Below are 16,736 nucleotides of genomic sequence, written 5' to 3'. Positions count from 1 at the left end.
TCTGGCTCGGGGGACGGGAGGGGCGCCCGCGCGTCCCTTCCCCGTCGCCGAGGGCCGTACGCCGGCGTGTGGACCTGCTCGCCGGAGTTCGTCCGGGGCTCGGTAGGGGTGCTCGGCCCTTGAGGTCCTGCCCCGGACAGGGGCGCGGCGAGGGTCCCCTGGCCGCGTCGGCTCTCACGTCGACCCACTCTCTCGCGTGGGAAGGCCTCCGCCCGGCGTCTCGGAGGGGGGTCACCCGGGCGGGCAAGCCGGCCAGCCTGCTGGCCCCGCGGCCTGCGCAGGCGGAGTGCGGGGGGGACTCTTGCTCTCGGTGGCTCTGCCCCAGGAGGGTGCGGGGTGGCGGCAGAGGGGAGGCCGCCGCGGGTGCTTCGAGTTTGAGAAATACTCACTTGGTCAGAGACCGCACACCGCTCGTTCCCTTATATGCAAAAAAGGTGTTCGTCCTGACGTTTTGCGAGGCCTTATTTTACCGTCGTCGGCGCTATCAGGGGAAACACGCCCGCTCCTTCCGTCTCCCTGGAACCGCGCCTCGGCCCCGAGGGCCCAGGTTCAACCTCATACCGGTTCTCACGACATGCATCGACACTCGGTGCAACTCCAGCAGCCGCAGCTCCCGCCGGCCCGGCCAGCCAGGTACGCGCCCCTGGTCGGCGCCTGGAGCGTTTGCACTTTGTCGTTTTTTTCTCCAAGACTCCTATCTGCCAACTGCTGTGGACTTCAGCGGTGGCTGCCGCGGGCTATGCGCGGCCTCCTGGGGGTCCCGCCTGCCCGCGCAGGCAGCTAGGACGGGGTTATCAGCAAAGCCTGTGAGGCGCTCTCATGGGGAGGGGGGGCTCCGCAGCCCCCCCAAGGTGGCTTCGTACACCTCTTGAACGTTGCGGCCCGGCCGCTCGGTGAGAGCGGGGTCTACCCGGGCAGACAGCCTGTCGGCCCCGCGGCCTGGACAGGCGGGAGCGGGGACTCTTGCGCTCGGGGGCTCTGCTCCAAGGAGCGAGAGCGGACGCTCTGCTCGGCCCGGAGAGTGGGGTGGCGGGGCGCCGTCGCCTCGCTGGAACCAGGGGCGTCGTGACGTGCGCGCGCGCCTAGCCGCCGCCAGAACAGGCCGGAAAGGTTGAGCTGCATACGGATCTAAGCCGTTGCCCAAACTAACTCTGGCCCGTGTGACACAGCCGCGCGCGCGCTTTCCCACGACACTCGACCGCCGGGCTCCCTCAGCCTGGGAGGCACTCTCGGGGCAGGGGGCCACCGCAGCCCCCTTAAGGTGGCTTCGTACACCTCTTGAACGTGGCGCCCGGCCGCTCGGAGAGCGGGGTCTACGCGGGCAGACAGCCTGTCGGCCCCGCGGCCTGGACAGGCGGAGCGGGGGCTCTTGCGCTCGTGGGGGCTCTGCACGGCCCGGAGAGCGGGGTGCGGGGCGCCGTCGCCTCGCTGGAACCTGGGGCGGCGTGACGTTCGCGCGCGCCTAGCCGCCGCCAGAACAGGCCGGAAAGGTTGAGCTGCATACGGATCTAAGCCGTTGCCCAAACTAACTCTGGCCCGTGTGACACAGCCGCGCGCGCGCTTTCCTACGACACTCGACCGCCGGGCTCCCTCAGCCTGGGAGGCACTCTCGGGGCAGGGGGCCACCGCAGCCCCCCCAAAGGTGGCTTCGTACACCTCTTAAACGTGGCGCCCGGCCGCTCGGTGAGAGCGGGGTCTACGCGGGCAGACAGCCTGTCGGCCCCGCGGCCTGGACAGGCGGAGCGGGGGCTCTTGCGCTCGGGGGGGCTCTGCACGGCCCGGAGAGCGGGGTGCGGGGCGCCGTCGCCTCGCTGGAACCTGGGGCGTCGTGACGTTCGCGCGCGCCTAGCCGCCGCCAGAACAGGCCGGGAAGGTTGAGCTGCATACGGATCTAAGCCGTTGCCCAAACTAACTCTGGCCCGTGTGACCGACACAGCCGCGCACGCGCTTTCCTACGACACTCGACCGCCAGGCTCCCCTCGGAATGGGAGGCACTCTCGGGGCGGGGGGCACCGCAGCCCCCCAAGGTGGCTTTACGTACACCTCTTGAACGTGGCGCCCGGCCGCTCGGAGAGCGGGGTCTACCCGGGCAGACAGCCCGTCGGCCCCGCGGCCTGGACAGGCGGAGTGGGGGCAAGCCAAGGCTACCGGCGGGCGGGATCGACCGGGTAGCCGCCGTGGGGGAACACAAGTTGGACGCCTCGCACCGTCGCGGACCACCGTCCTCCGTCTCTCTCCCTCTCTCGGAAGGGGGGCCGCCCGAGGCGCACGGGCCTCGGGCGGCCAGGGGTGGAAGGGCTCCACCCCAAGGTGGCTTCGTACACCTCTTGAACGTGGCGCCCGGCCGCTCGGTGAGAGCGGGGTCTACCCGGGCAGACAGCCTGCTGGCCCCGCGGCCTGGACAGGCGGAGCGGGGACTCTTGCGCTCGGGGGCTCTGCTCGGCCCGGAGAGTGGGGTGCGGGGCGCCGTCGCCTCGCTGGAACCAGGGGTGTCGTGCCATTCGCGCGCGCGCGCCTAGCCGCCGCCAGAACAGGCCGGAAAGGATGAGCTTCATACGGATCTAAGCCGTTGCCCAAACTACCTCTGGCCCCTGTGACCGACACAGCCGTGGCACGCGCTTTCCTACGACACTCGACCGCCGGGCTCCCTCGGCCTGGGAGGCACTCTCAGGGGTGGGGGGCACCGCAGCCCCCCCAAGGTGGCTTCGTACACCTCTTGAACGTGGCGCCCGGCCGCTCGGAGAGCGGGGTCTACCCGGGCGGACAGCCTGTTGGCCCCGCGGCCTGGACAGGCGGAGTGGGGACAAGCCAAGGTTACCGGCGGGCGGGATCGACCGGGTAGCCGCCGTGGGGAACACAAGTTGGACGCCTCGCGCCGTCGCGGACCACCGTCCTCCGTCTCTCTCCCTCTCTCGGAAGGGAGGCCGCCCGAGGCGCACGGGCCTCGGACGGCCAGGGGTGGAAGGGCTCCACCCCGAGGTGGCTTCGTACACCTCTTGAACGTGGCCGCCCGGCCGCTCGGTGAGAGCGGGGTCTACCCGGGCAGACAGCCCGTCGGCCCCGCGGCCTGGACAGGCGGAACGGGGGCAAGCCAAGGCTACCGGCGGGCGGGATCGACCGGGTAGCCGCCGTGGGGAACACAACACGGACGCCTCGCGCCGTCGCGGACCACCGTCCTCCGTCTCTCTCTCTCCCTCTCTCGGAAGGGAGGCCGCCCGAGGCGCACGGGCCTCGGACGGCCGGGGGTGGAAGGGATCCACCCCCCGCGGGAAGGGGACGCGCGCCGGCGCCCGGACGCGGGAGCGTTGACCCGGGGGTCTTTACTCCGCCGAGGGGTAGCCCGGAGAAGGAGCGAGACCGGCCGGCGGGGGTGGAACACCCCCTCATGCCTCGCTCCTTCTGGGGATAAAGCGCGTCGTCCGCAGGCCGCCGTCCCCTATCCCCGCCCTGGACCGCCCGCATCGGCCGGAGCCCGAGGGGACAGGCGGGGGTCCTTCGCTTTCGGGAAAACCTTCACCAAACGTGGGGCCCGTGCCCCGCTCTCGGCCGCCCTGAGGCGGGAGAGCCCGGATCGTTCTCTCTCTCGGCGTCGGCCCCACCGACGCCGTCGCACGGTGGCCTGGGAAAGGGCTGCACCCCCTGCGCCACGCTTCTCCCCCGGAGTACTCCCCCCGCAGGGGGCTCCGCGGGGTGTCCCGACGCGCAGAGTCGCTCGCCTTCTTCCGCGGGGGACGGGAGGGACGCCCACGCGCGTCCCTTCCCCATCCTCGAGAGCCGTACGCGCCGAGGGTGAACCCGCTCGCCGGGGCGCCGGGGAGCAGGGCCCTTGTGGTCCTTCCCCGGACATGGGCGCGGCGAGGGTCCCCCGGCCGCGACGGCTCTCCCGTTGACCCACTCTCTCGCCTTGGGTGGTGGTGATGGAGGCGGCTGCCTACGCCTCAGCCCGGCATCTCGGAGGGGGGTCGCCCGGGCAGCCAGCCAGCCAGCCTGTTGGCCCCGCGGCCTGCACAGGCGGAGTGGGGACACTTGCGCTCTATGACTCTGCTCCCAGGGAGGTGGCAGAGGGGCGGCCGCGGTGCTTTGACTTTGAGCGGTCCCCACTCCAGCACTCTGAGAAATAGTCACTTTGTCAAAGACCGCACACCGCTCGTTCCCTTATATGCAAAAAAGGTGTTCGTCCTGACGTTTTGCGAGCCCTTATTTTACCGTCGTCGGCGCTATCAGGGGAAACAGGCCCGCTCCTTCCGCCTTCATGGAACCGTAGCTCGGCCCCGAGGGCCCAGGATTACCCTCATACCGGTTCTCACGACATGCGTCGACACTCGGCTCAGCCCCGGCAGCCGCAGCTCCCGCCGGCCCGGCCAGCCGGGTCCGCACCCCTGGCCGGCGCCTGGAGCGTCTGGACTTTGTCGTTTTCTCTCCAAGACTCGTCTCTGCCAACTGCCGTGGACTTCGGCGGGGGCTGCCGCGGGCTGTGCCCGGCCTCTTGGGGGTCCCGCCTGCCCGCGCAGGCAGCTAGGACAGGGTTATCAGCGCTCTCAGGGGGGGCCTCCGCAGACCCCCCACAGGTGGCTCCGTACACCTCTTGAACGTGGCGCCCGGCCGCTCGGAGAGCGGGGTCTTCCCGGGCAAGCCGCCTGTGGGCCCCACGGCCTGGACAGGCGGAGCGGAGACAAGCCCAGGCTACCGGCAGGATCGACCGGCTGGCAGCCGTGGTGGAACAACGGGGACGCCTCGCGCCGCCGCGGGCCGCCGTCCTCCGTCTCTCTCCCACTCTCGGAGGCAGGCCGCCCGAGGCCAACGGGCCTCGGACGGCGTGGGGTGGAAGGGCTCCACCCCAGGGGAAGAAAACACGCCCGCGCTCGTTTGCACAGTCTGCCCCGGCCCGGCATCTCGGAGGGGGGTCGCCCGGGCAGCCAGCCAGCCTGTCGGCCCCGCGGCCTGCACAGGCGGAGTGGGGACCCTCGCGCTCGATGACTCTGCTCCCAGGGAGGTGGCAGAGGGGCGGCCGCGGTGCTTTGACTTTGAGCGGTCCCCACTCCGCACATTGAGAAATAGTCACTTTGTCAAAGACCGCACACCGCTCGTTCCCTTATATGCAAAAAAGGTGTTCGTCCTGACGTTTTGCGAGGCCCTAATTTACCGCCGTCGGCGCTATCAGGGGAAACGGGCCCGCTCCTTCCGCCCTCCTGGAACCGTGCCTCGGCCCGGAGCGACCAGGATTACCCTCATACCGGTTCTCACGACATGCATTGACACTCGGCTCAGCCCCGGCAGCCGCAGCTCCCGCCGGCCCGGCCAGCCGGGTCCGCCCCCCGTGGCCGGCGCCTGGAGCGTTTGGACTTTGTCGTTTTTTCAAAGACTCATCTCTGCCAACTGCCCTGGGCTTCAGCAGTGGCTGCCGCGGGCTGTGCACGGCCTCCTGGGGGAGTCCCGCCTGCCCGCGCAGGCAGCTAGGACAGGGTTATCAGCGCTCTCAGGGGGGCCTCCGCAGACCCCCCACAGGTGGCTTCGTACACCTCTTGAACGTGGCGCCCGGCCGCTCGGAGAGCGGGGTCTACCCGGGCAGCCAGCCGGCCTGTCGGCCCCGCGGCCTGGACAGGCGGAGTGGGGACACTCGCGCTCGATGACTCTGCTCCCAGGGAGGTGGCAGAGGGGCGGCCGCGGTGCTTTGACTTTGAGCGGCCCCCACTCCCTTCCCAGCACTCTGAGAAATAGTCACTTTGTCAAAGACCGCACACCGCTCGTTCCCTTATATGCAAAAAAGGTGTTCGTCCTGACGTTTTGCGAGGCCTTAATTTACCGCCGTCGGCGCTATCAGGGGGAACAGGCCCGCTCCTTCCGCCTTCCTGGAACCGTGCCTCGGCCCCGAGGGCCCAGGATTACCCTCATACCGGTTCTCACGACAAGCATCGACACTCGGCTCAGCCCCAGCCGCCGCAGCTCCCGCCGGCCCGGCCAGCCGGGTCCGCCCTCCGTGGCCGGCGCCTGGAGCGTTTGGACTTTGTCGTTTTTCTCAAAGACTCATCTCTGCCAACTGCCGTGGGATTCAGCAGGGGCTGCCACGGCTGTTCCCCGCCTCCTGGGTGTCCTGCCCTGCAACACCGGAGGGTCAGGGGGGGTCTTGAGCAACTACTGGTAGGTGCAGCACCTCGGGGGCCCTCTGCAGCCAGCACACTGCTGCCAACAGCCCGCTCCCCATCACCAGCCAGCCCCTTCTGCATACATCTGGCGGGGGTGCTTTTTTGACTTCCCCCATTTTGGCCTATGGGGAAAAGCCAGGGGGAAAACCTCCAGAGTCAGGCCAACCTCCTGGAACTCCAGCTCGGCCTGGAGCTACTGGTTTGCCCCCTTCCCGGTTCTCAGGACATGCCTTGACACTCGGCTCTTCCCCAGCCGCCGCAGCTCCCCTCGGCCCGGCCAGCCGGGTCCGCCCCCCTGACCGGCGCCCGGAGCAGTTTGGACTTTGTCGTTTTTTTTCTCCAAGACTCATCTCTGCCAACTGCCAAGGACTTCAGCAGGGGCTGCCACCTGCTGTTCCCCGCCAATGGGTGTCCTACCCTGCAACACCGGAGGCTCAGGCAGGGTCTTGAGCAACTGCTGGTAGGTGCTCTCAGGGGGCCCCTCCACACCCCCAGGCCCACATCCAGGGCCTCCCTCCCGGCCCCTGGAGCAGCCAGCACCCCCTCACCGTCAGCACTCTCTCCCCGTTGGGACTGTGAAACTTTTCTGACCGTGCAAGCTTCGTCAAACGGCAAGGGGGCAACCGGCGTTCTGTGCCCGGCCTCCTGGGGTCCTGCCCGGGCACATCGGAGGCTCAGCCTGGGTTTTCAGCCACCACGGGCAGGTGCACTCAGGGGGCCCTCCGCAGCCGCCCATGCACACCTCTGCAGCCAGCACACCGCTGCCAACAGCCCGCTCCCCATCACCAGCCAGCCCCTTCTGCATACATCTGGCGGGGGTGCTTTTTTGACTTCCCCCCTTTTGGCCTATGGGGAAAAGCCAAGGGGAAAACCTCCAGAGTCAGGCCGACCTCCTGGAACTAGAGCTCGGCCTGGAGCCACCGGTTTGTCCCCTTCCCGGTTCTCAGGACCTGCACTGACACTCGGCTCAGCACCGGCAGCTGCAGCCCCCGCCGGCCCGGCCAGCCGGGTCCGCACCCCTGGCCGGCACGCCTGGAGCGTTTGGACTTTGTCATTTTCATGACTTGTCTCCTCAGACATTGTCCGACTGCAAGGGGGGCGGCCGCGGTCCGTGCCCAGCCTCCAGGGGTTGCCCCCGGCCCCTGGAGCAGCCAGCACCCCCTCGCCGTCACCACTCTCTCCCCATTGGGACTTTGAAACTTTTCTGACCGTGCAAGCTTCGTCAAACGGCAAGGGGGCAACCGGCGTTCTGTGCCCGGCCTCCTGGGGTCCTGCCCGGGCACATCGGAGGCTCAGCCTGGGTTTTCAGCCACCACGGGCAGGTGCACTCAGGGGGCCCTCCGCAGCCGCCCATGCACACCTCTGCAGCCAGCACACCGCTGCCAACAGCCCGCTCCCCATCACCAGCCAGCCCCTCTGCATACATCTGCTGGGGGTGCTTTTTTGACTTCCCCCATTGTGGCCAATGGGAAAATGCCAAGGGGAAAACCTCCGGAGTCAGGCCCACCTCCTGGAACTCCATCCCGGCCTGGAGCTACTAGTTTGTCCCCTTTCCGGTTCTCAGGACATGCATTGACACTCGGCTCTTCCCAAGCCGCCGCAGCTCCCGCCGGCCCGTCCAGCCGGGTCCGCACCCCTGGCCGGCGCCTGGAGCGTTTGGACTTTGTCGTTTTTCCTCAAAGACTCATCTCTGCCAACTGCCCTGGGCTTCAGCAGTGGCTGCCGCGGGCTGTGCACGGCCTACTGGGGGGTCCCGCCTGCCCGCGCAGGCAGCTAGGACAGGGCTCTCAGCAAGGGCTTGGAGGCGGTGTCAGGGGGGCCTCCGCAGCACCCCCAAGGTGGCTTCCTACACCTCTCGAACGTTGGGGCCCGGCCGCTCGGAGAGCGGGGTCTGCCCGGGCAGCCAGCCAGCCTGTCGGCCCCGCGGCCTGGACAGGCGGAGTGGGGACACTCGCGCTCGATGACTCTGCTCCCAGGGAGGTGGCAGAGGGGCGGCCGCGGTGCTTTGACTTTGAGCGGTCCCCACTCCTCAGCACATTGAGAAATAGTCACTTTGTCAAGGACCGCACACCGCTCGTTCCCTTATATGCAAAAAAGGTGTTCGTCCTGACGTTTTGCGAGGCCCTAATTTACCGCCGTCGGCGCTATCAGGGGAAACGGGCCCGCTCCTTCCGCCCTCCTGGAACCGTGCCTCGGCCCGGAGCGACCAGGATTACCCTCATACCGGTTCTCACGACATACATCGACACTCGGCTCAGCCCCGGCAGCCGCAGCTCCCGCCGGCCCAGCCAGCCGGGTCCGCCACCCTGGCCGGCACGCCTGGAGCGTTTGGACTTTGTCGTTTTTTCAAAGACTCATCCCTGCCAACGACTTCAGCAGGGGCTGCCACCTGCTGTTCCCCGCCAATGGGTGTCCTGACCTGCAACACCGGAGGGTCATGGGGGGTCTTGAGCAACTACTGGTAGGTGCAGCACCTCGGGGGCCCTCTGCAGCCAGCACACTGCTGCCAACAGCCCGCTCCCCGTCACCCCCCAGCCCCTCTGCATACATCTGCCGGGGGTGCTTTTTTGACTTCCCCCATGTTGGCCTATGGGGAAAAGCCAGGGGGAAAACCTCCAGAGTCAGGCCGACCTCCTGGAACCCTAGCCCGGCCTGGAGCTACTGGTTTGCCCCCTTCCCGGTTCTCAGGACATGCCTTGACACTCGGCTCTTCCCCAGCCGCCGCAGCTCCCGTCGGCCCGGCCAGCCGGGTCCGCCCCCCTGACCGGCGCCTGGAGCAGTTTGGACTTTGTCATTTTTTTCAAAGACTCATCTCTGCCAAGGACTTCAGCAGGGGCTGCCACCTGCTTTTCCCCGCCAATGGGTGTCCTGCCCTGCAACACCGGAGGCTCAGGCAGGGTCTTGAGCAACTGCTGGTAGGTGCTCTCAGGGGGCCCCGCCACACCCCCAGGCCCACCTCCAGGGCCTCCCTCCCGGCCCCTGGAGCAGCCAGCACCCCCCTCACCGTCAGCACTCTCTCCCCGTTGGGACTTTGAAACTTTTCTGACCGTGCAAGCTTCATCAAACGGCAAGGGGGCAACCGGCGTTCTGTGCCCGGCCTCCTGGGGTCCTGCCCGGGCACATCGGAGGCTCAGCCTGGGTTTTCAGCCACCACGGGCAGGTGCACTCGGGGGGCCCTCCGCAGCCGCCCATGCACACCTCTGCAGCCAGCACACCGCTGCCAACAGCCCGCTCCCCATCACCAGCCAGCCCCTCTGCATACATCTGCTGGGGGTGCTTTTTTGACTTCCCCCATTGTGGCCAATGGGAAAATGCCAAGGGGAAAACCTCCGGAGTCAGGCCCACCTCCTGGAACTCCATCCCGGCCTGGAGCTACTAGTTTGTCCCCTTTCCGGTTCTCAGGACATGCATTGACACTCGGCTCTTCCCAAGCCGCCGCAGCTCCCGCCGGCCCGTCCAGCCGGGTCCGCACCCCTGGCCGGCGCCTGGAGCGTTTGGACTTTGTCGTTTTTCCTCAAAGACTCATCTCTGCCAACTGCCCTGGGCTTCAGCAGTGGCTGCCGCGGGCTGTGCACGGCCTACTGGGGGGTCCCGCCTGCCCGCGCAGGCAGCTAGGACAGGGCTCTCAGCAAGGGCTTGGAGGCGGTGTCAGGGGGGCCTCCGCAGCACCCCCAAGGTGGCTTCCTACACCTCTCGAACGTTGGGGCCCGGCCGCTCGGAGAGCGGGGTCTGCCCGGGCAGCCAGCCAGCCTGTCGGCCCCGCGGCCTGGACAGGCGGAGTGGGGACACTCGCGCTCGATGACTCTGCTCCCAGGGAGGTGGCAGAGGGGCGGCCGCGGTGCTTTGACTTTGAGCGGTCCCCACTCCTCAGCACATTGAGAAATAGTCACTTTGTCAAGGACCGCACACCGCTCGTTCCCTTATATGCAAAAAAGGTGTTCGTCCTGACGTTTTGCGAGGCCCTAATTTACCGCCGTCGGCGCTATCAGGGGAAACGGGCCCGCTCCTTCCGCCCTCCTGGAACCGTGCCTCGGCCCGGAGCGACCAGGATTACCCTCATACCGGTTCTCACGACATACATCGACACTCGGCTCAGCCCCGGCAGCCGCAGCTCCCGCCGGCCCAGCCAGCCGGGTCCGCCACCCTGGCCGGCACGCCTGGAGCGTTTGGACTTTGTCGTTTTTTCAAAGACTCATCCCTGCCAACGACTTCAGCAGGGGCTGCCACCTGCTGTTCCCCGCCAATGGGTGTCCTGACCTGCAACACCGGAGGGTCATGGGGGGTCTTGAGCAACTACTGGTAGGTGCAGCACCTCGGGGGCCCTCTGCAGCCAGCACACTGCTGCCAACAGCCCGCTCCCCGTCACCCCCCAGCCCCTCTGCATACATCTGCCGGGGGTGCTTTTTTGACTTCCCCCATGTTGGCCTATGGGGAAAAGCCAGGGGGAAAACCTCCAGAGTCAGGCCGACCTCCTGGAACCCTAGCCCGGCCTGGAGCTACTGGTTTGCCCCCTTCCCGGTTCTCAGGACATGCCTTGACACTCGGCTCTTCCCCAGCCGCCGCAGCTCCCGTCGGCCCGGCCAGCCGGGTCCGCCCCCCTGACCGGCGCCTGGAGCAGTTTGGACTTTGTCATTTTTTTCAAAGACTCATCTCTGCCAAGGACTTCAGCAGGGGCTGCCACCTGCTTTTCCCCGCCAATGGGTGTCCTGCCCTGCAACACCGGAGGCTCAGGCAGGGTCTTGAGCAACTGCTGGTAGGTGCTCTCAGGGGGCCCCGCCACACCCCCAGGCCCACCTCCAGGGCCTCCCTCCCGGCCCCTGGAGCAGCCAGCACCCCCCTCACCGTCAGCACTCTCTCCCCGTTGGGACTTTGAAACTTTTCTGACCGTGCAAGCTTCATCAAACGGCAAGGGGGCAACCGGCGTTCTGTGCCCGGCCTCCTGGGGTCCTGCCCGGGCACATCGGAGGCTCAGCCTGGGTTTTCAGCCACCACGGGCAGGTGCACTCGGGGGGCCCTCCGCAGCCGCCCATGCACACCTCTGCAGCCAGCACACCGCTGCCAACAGCCCGCTCCCCATCACCAGCCAGCCCCTCTGCATACATCTGCCGGGGGTGCTTTTTTGACTTCCCCCATTTTGGCCAATGGGAAAAGCCAGGGGGAAAACCTCCAGAGTCAGGCCGACCTCCTGGAACTCCAGCTCGGCCTGGAGCTACTGGTTTGTCCCCTTCCCGGTTCTCAGGACATGCATCGACACTCGGCTCAGCCCCGGCAGCCGCAGCCCCCGCCAGCCCGGCCAGCCGGGTCCGCCCCCCTGGCCGGCGCCTGGAGCGTTTGGACTTTGTCATTTTCATGACTTGTCTCCTCGAACTTTGTTCGACTGCAAGGGGGTGTGCCCAGCCTCCAGGGGTTGCCCCCGGCCCCTGGAGCAGCCAGCTCCCCCTCGCCCTCAACACTCTCTCTCCGTGGGGACTTTGAAACTTTTTCTGACCGTGCAAGCTTCATCGGACGGCAAGGGGGCAAGCTGTGGTCTGTGCCCGGCCTCCTGGGTTCCTGCCCGGGGCACATCGGAGGCTCAGCCTGGGTTTTCAGCCACCACCGGTAGGTGCGCTTTGGGGGCCCTCCGCAGCCGCCCTGGGCCACCCCTGCAGCCAGCGCACTGCTGCCAACAGCCCGCTCTCCATCACCAGCCAGCCCCGTCCGCGCACATCTGCCGGGGGTGCTTTTTTGAGAAATACTGTCACTTTGTCAAGGACCACACACCGCTCGTTCCCTTATACCCCGACAAGGTGTTCGTGGTGACGTTTTGCGAGGCCTTATTTTACCGCCGTCGGCGCTATCAGGTGAAACAGGCGCGCTCCTTCCGCCCTCCTGGAACCGTGGCTCGGCCCGGAGCGACCAGGATTACCCTCATACCGGTTCTCACCACCTGCGTTGACACTCGGCTCCGCCCCGGCAGCTGCAGCTCCCGCCGCCCCGGCCGGCCGGGTCCGCTCCCCTGGCCGGCACGCCTGGAGCGTTTGGACTTTGTCATTTTCATGACTTGTCTCCTCAAACCTTGTTCGACTGCCAGGGGGGCTGCCGCAGTCCGTGCCCAGCCTCCAGGGGTTGCCCCCGGCCCCTGGAGCTGCCGGCACCCCCCTCACCGTCAGCACTCTCTCCCCGTTGGGACTTTGAAACTTTTCTGACCGTGCAAGCTTCATCAAACGGCAAGGGGGCAGGCTGCGGTCTGTGCCCGGCCTCCTGGGGTCCTGCCCGGGCACATCGGAGGCTCAGCCTGGGTTTTCAGCCACCACTGGCAGGTGCACTCAGGGGGCCCTACGCAGACGCCCATGCACACCTATGCAGCCAGCACACTGCTGCCAACAGACCACTCTCCGTCACCCGCCAGCCCCTCTGCATACATCTGCTGGAGGTGCTTTTTTGACTTCCCCCATTTTGGCCTATGGGGAAAAGCCAGGGGGAAAACCTCCAGAGTCAGGCCGACATCCTGGAACTCCAGCTCGGCCCAGAGCCACCGGTCTGTCCCCTTCCCGGTTCTCAGGACATGCATTGACACTCGGCTCAGCCCCGGCAGCCGCAGCCCCCGCCGGCCCGGCCGGCCGGGTCCGCACCCCTGGCCGGCACGCCTGGAGCGTTTGGACTTTGTCATTTTCATGACTTGTCTCCTCAAACTTTGTTCGACTGCAAGGGGGGCGGCCGCGGTCCGTGCCCAGCCTCCAGGGGCTGCCCCGGGCCCCTGGAGCAGCCAGCGCCCCCTCGCCGTCAACACTCTCTCCCCGTTGGGACTTTGAAACTTTTTCTGACCGTGCAAGCTTCATCAAACGGCAAGGGGGCAGGCTGCGGTCTGTGCCCGGCCTCCTGGGGTCCTGCCCGGGGACATCGGAGGCTCAGGCAGGGTCTTGAGCTACTGCTGGTAGGTGCACTCAGGGGGCCCTCTTCAGCCGCCCAGGGCCACCCCTGCAGCCACCACACAGCTGCCAACAGCCCGCTCTCCATCACCCCCCAGCCCCTCTGCATACATCTGCTGGGGGTGCTTTTTTGCCTCCCCCCGTTTTGGCCTATGGGGAAAAGCCAGGGGGAAAACCTCCAGAGTCAGGCCGACCTCCTGGAACTCCAGCTCGGCCTGGAGCTACTGGTCTGTCCCCTTCCCGGTTCTCAGGAGATGCATCGACACTCGGCTCAGCCCCGGCAGCCGCAGCACCCGCCGGCCAGGCCAGCCGGGTCCGCCCCCCTGGCCGGCGCCTGGAGCAGTTTGGACTTTGTCATTTTCATGACTTGTCTCCTCAAACTTTGTTCTACTGCAAGGGGGGCTGCCGCGGTCCGTGCCCAGCCTCCAGGGGTTCCCCCCCCCGGCCCCTGGAGCAGCCAGCACCCCCTCGCCGTCAACACTCTCTCCCCGTCGGGACTTTGAAACTTTTCTGACCGTGCAAGCTTCATCAAACGGCAAGGGGGCAGGCTGCGGTCTGTGCCCGGCCTCCTGGGGTCCTGCCCGGGGATATCGGAGGCTCAGGCAGGGTCTTCAGCAACTGCTGGTAGGTGCTCTCAGGGGGCCCCTCCACACCCCCAGGCCCACCTCCAGGGCTTCCCTCCCGGCCCCTGGAGCAGCCAGCACCCCCTCACCGTCAGCACTCTCTCCCCGTTGGGACTTTGAAACTTTTCTGACCGTGCAAGCTTCATCAAACGGCAATGGGGGGGGCAACCGGCGGTCTGTGCCCGGCCTCCTGGGGTCCTGCCCGGGGACATCGGAGGCTCAGCCAGGGTGTTGAGCAACTACTGGTAGGTGCTCTCAGGGGGCCCTCCGCAGCCGCCCCGGGCCACCCCTGCAGCCGGCACACCGCTGCCAACAGCCCGCTCTCCGTCACCAGCCAGCCCCGTCCGCGCACATCTGCCGGGGGTGCTTTTTTTGAGACACACTGTCACTTTGTCAAAGACCGCACACCGCTCGTTCCCTTATACCCCGACAAGGTGTTCGTGCTGACGTTTTGCGAGGCCTTATTTTACCGCCGTCGGCGCTATCAGGGGAAACAGGCCCGCTCCTTCCGCCCTCCTGGAACCGTGCCTCGGCCCGGAGCGGCCAGGTTTACCCTCATGCCGGTTCTCGTGACATGCATCGACACTCGGCTCAACCCCGTCAGCCGCAGCTCCCGCCGGCCCGGCCAGCCGGGTCCGCCCCCCCTGGCCGGCGCCTGGAGCAGTTTGGACTTTGTCATTTTCATGACTTGTCTCCTCAAACTTTGTTCGACTGCAAGGGGGGCTGCCGCAGTCTGTGCCCAGCCTCCAGGGGTTGCCACCGGAGCAGCCAGCACCCCCTCGGCGTCAACACTCTCTCCCCGTTGGGACTTTGAAACTTTTCTGACCGTGCAAGCTTCATCAAACGGCAAGGGGGGCAGGCTGCGGTCTGTGCCCGGCCTGCTGGGGTCCTGCCCGGGGACATCGGAGGCTCAGCCAGGGTTTTGAGCCACCGCTGGCAGGTGCACTCAGGGGGCCCTCCGCAGCCGCCCAGGCACACCTCTTCAGCCAGCACACTGCTGCCAAACACCCGCTCCCCATCACCCCCCAGCCCCTCTGCATACATCTGCTGGGGGTGCTTTTTTGACTTCCCCCATTTTGGCCTATGGGGAAAAGCCAGGGGGAAAACCTCCAGAGTCAGGCCGACCTTCTGGAACTCGAGCTCGGCCTGGAGCCGCCGGTTTGTCCCCTTCCCGGTTCTCAGGACCTGCATTGACACTCGGCTCAGCCCCGGCAGCCGCAGCCCCCGCCGGCCCAGCCAGCCGGGTCCGCCCCCCTGGCCGGCGCCTGGAGCGTTTGGACTTTGTCATTTTCATGGCTTGTCTCCTCAAACTTTGTCCGACTGCAAGGGGGGCTGCCGCAGTCCGTGCCCAGCCTCCAGGGGTTGTCCCCGGCCCCTGGAGCAGCCAGCACCCCCTCGCCGTCAACGCTCTCTCCCCGTTGGGACTTTGAAACTTTTCTGACCGTGCAAGCTTCGTCAAACGGCAATGGGGCAAGCGGCGGGCTCTGCCCGGCCTCCTGGGGTCCTGCCCGGGGACATCGGAGGCTCAGCCAGGGTGTTGAGCCACCGCTGGCAGGTGCACTCAGGGGGCCCTCCGCAGCCGCCCAGGCCCACCCCTGCAGCCAGCACACGGCTGCCAACAGCCCGCTCTCCGTCACCCCCCAGCCCCTCCTGCATACATCTGCTGGGGGTGCTTTTTTGGCTCCCCCCGTTTTGGCCTATGGGGAAAAGCCAGGGGGAAAACCTCCAGAGTCAGGCCGACCCCCCGGAACTCCAACCCGGCCTGGAGCCACCGGTTTGTCCCCTTCCCGGTTCTCAGGACATGCATTGACACTCGGCTCAGCCCCGGCAGCCGCAGCCCCCGCCGGCCCGGCCAGCCGGGTCCGCCACCCTGCCCGGCGCCTGGAGCGTTTGGACTTTGTCGTTTTTTCTCCAAGACTCGCCTCTGGCACATGCCATGGACCTCAGCGGGGGCTGCTCCCCGCCTCCTGGGTGTCCTGCCCGGGCACATCGGAGGCTCAGCCTGGGTCTTGGGCCCCTTCTGGTAGGTGCACTTTGGGGGCCCTCCGCAGCCGCCCAGGCCCACCTCCTGCAGCCACCACACAGCTGCCAACTGCCCGCTCTCCGTCACCCGCCAGCCCCTCTGCATACATCTGCTGGGGGTGCTTTTTTGACTTCCCCCATTGTGGCCAATGGGACAATGCCAAGGGGAAAACCTCCAGAGTCCTGCCGACCTCCTGGAACTCCAACCCGGCCTGGAGCCACCGGTTTGTCCCCTTCCCGGTTCTCAGGACCTGCATTGACACTCGGCTCAGCCCCGGCCGCCGCAGCTCCCGCCGGCCCCGGCCAGCCGGGTCCGCACCCCAGGCCGGCGCCTGGAGCGTTTGGACTTTGTCATTTTCATGACTTGTCTCCTCAAACTTTGTTCGACTGCAAGGGGGGCTGCCGCAGTCCGTGCCCAGCCTCCAGGGGTTGCCCCCGGCCCCTGGAGCAGCCAGCACCTCCTCGCCGTCAACACTCTCCCCCCGTGGGGACTTTGAAACTTTTCTGACCGTGCAAGCTTCGTCAAACGGCAAGGGGGCAAGCGGCGGGCTCTGCCCGGCCTCCTGGGGTCCTGCCCGGGGACATCGGAGGCTCAGCGGGGGTTTTCAGCCACCACTGGTAGGTGCGCTTTGGGGGCCCTCCGCAGCCGCCCCGGGCCACCCCTGCAGCCAGCACACTGCTGCCAACAGCCCGCCGCTCTCCCACACCAGCCAGCCCCGTCTGCACACATCTGCCGGGGGTGCTTTTTTGAGAAACACTGTCACTTTGTCAAAGACCGCACACCGCTCGTTCCCTTATACCCCGACAAGGTGTTCGTGCTGACGTTTTGCGAGGCCTTATTTTACCGCCGTCGGCGCTATCAGGGGAAGCGGGCCCGCTCCTTCCGCCCTCCTGGAACCGTGCCTCGGCCCGGAGCGGCCAGGTTTACCCTCATACCGGTTCTCGTGACCTGCATTGACACTCGGCTCTTCCCCGGCCGCCGCAGCTCCCGCCGGTCCGACCAGCTGGGTCCGCCCCCCTGGACGGCACGCCTGGAGCGT

The sequence above is a fragment of the Eleutherodactylus coqui genome, unplaced genomic scaffold, assembly GCF_035609145.1.
Source record: "Eleutherodactylus coqui strain aEleCoq1 unplaced genomic scaffold, aEleCoq1.hap1 HAP1_SCAFFOLD_327, whole genome shotgun sequence".
Lineage (NCBI taxonomy): Eukaryota > Metazoa > Chordata > Amphibia > Anura > Eleutherodactylidae > Eleutherodactylus > Eleutherodactylus coqui.
Note: the sequence above shows the minus strand (reverse complement) of the source record.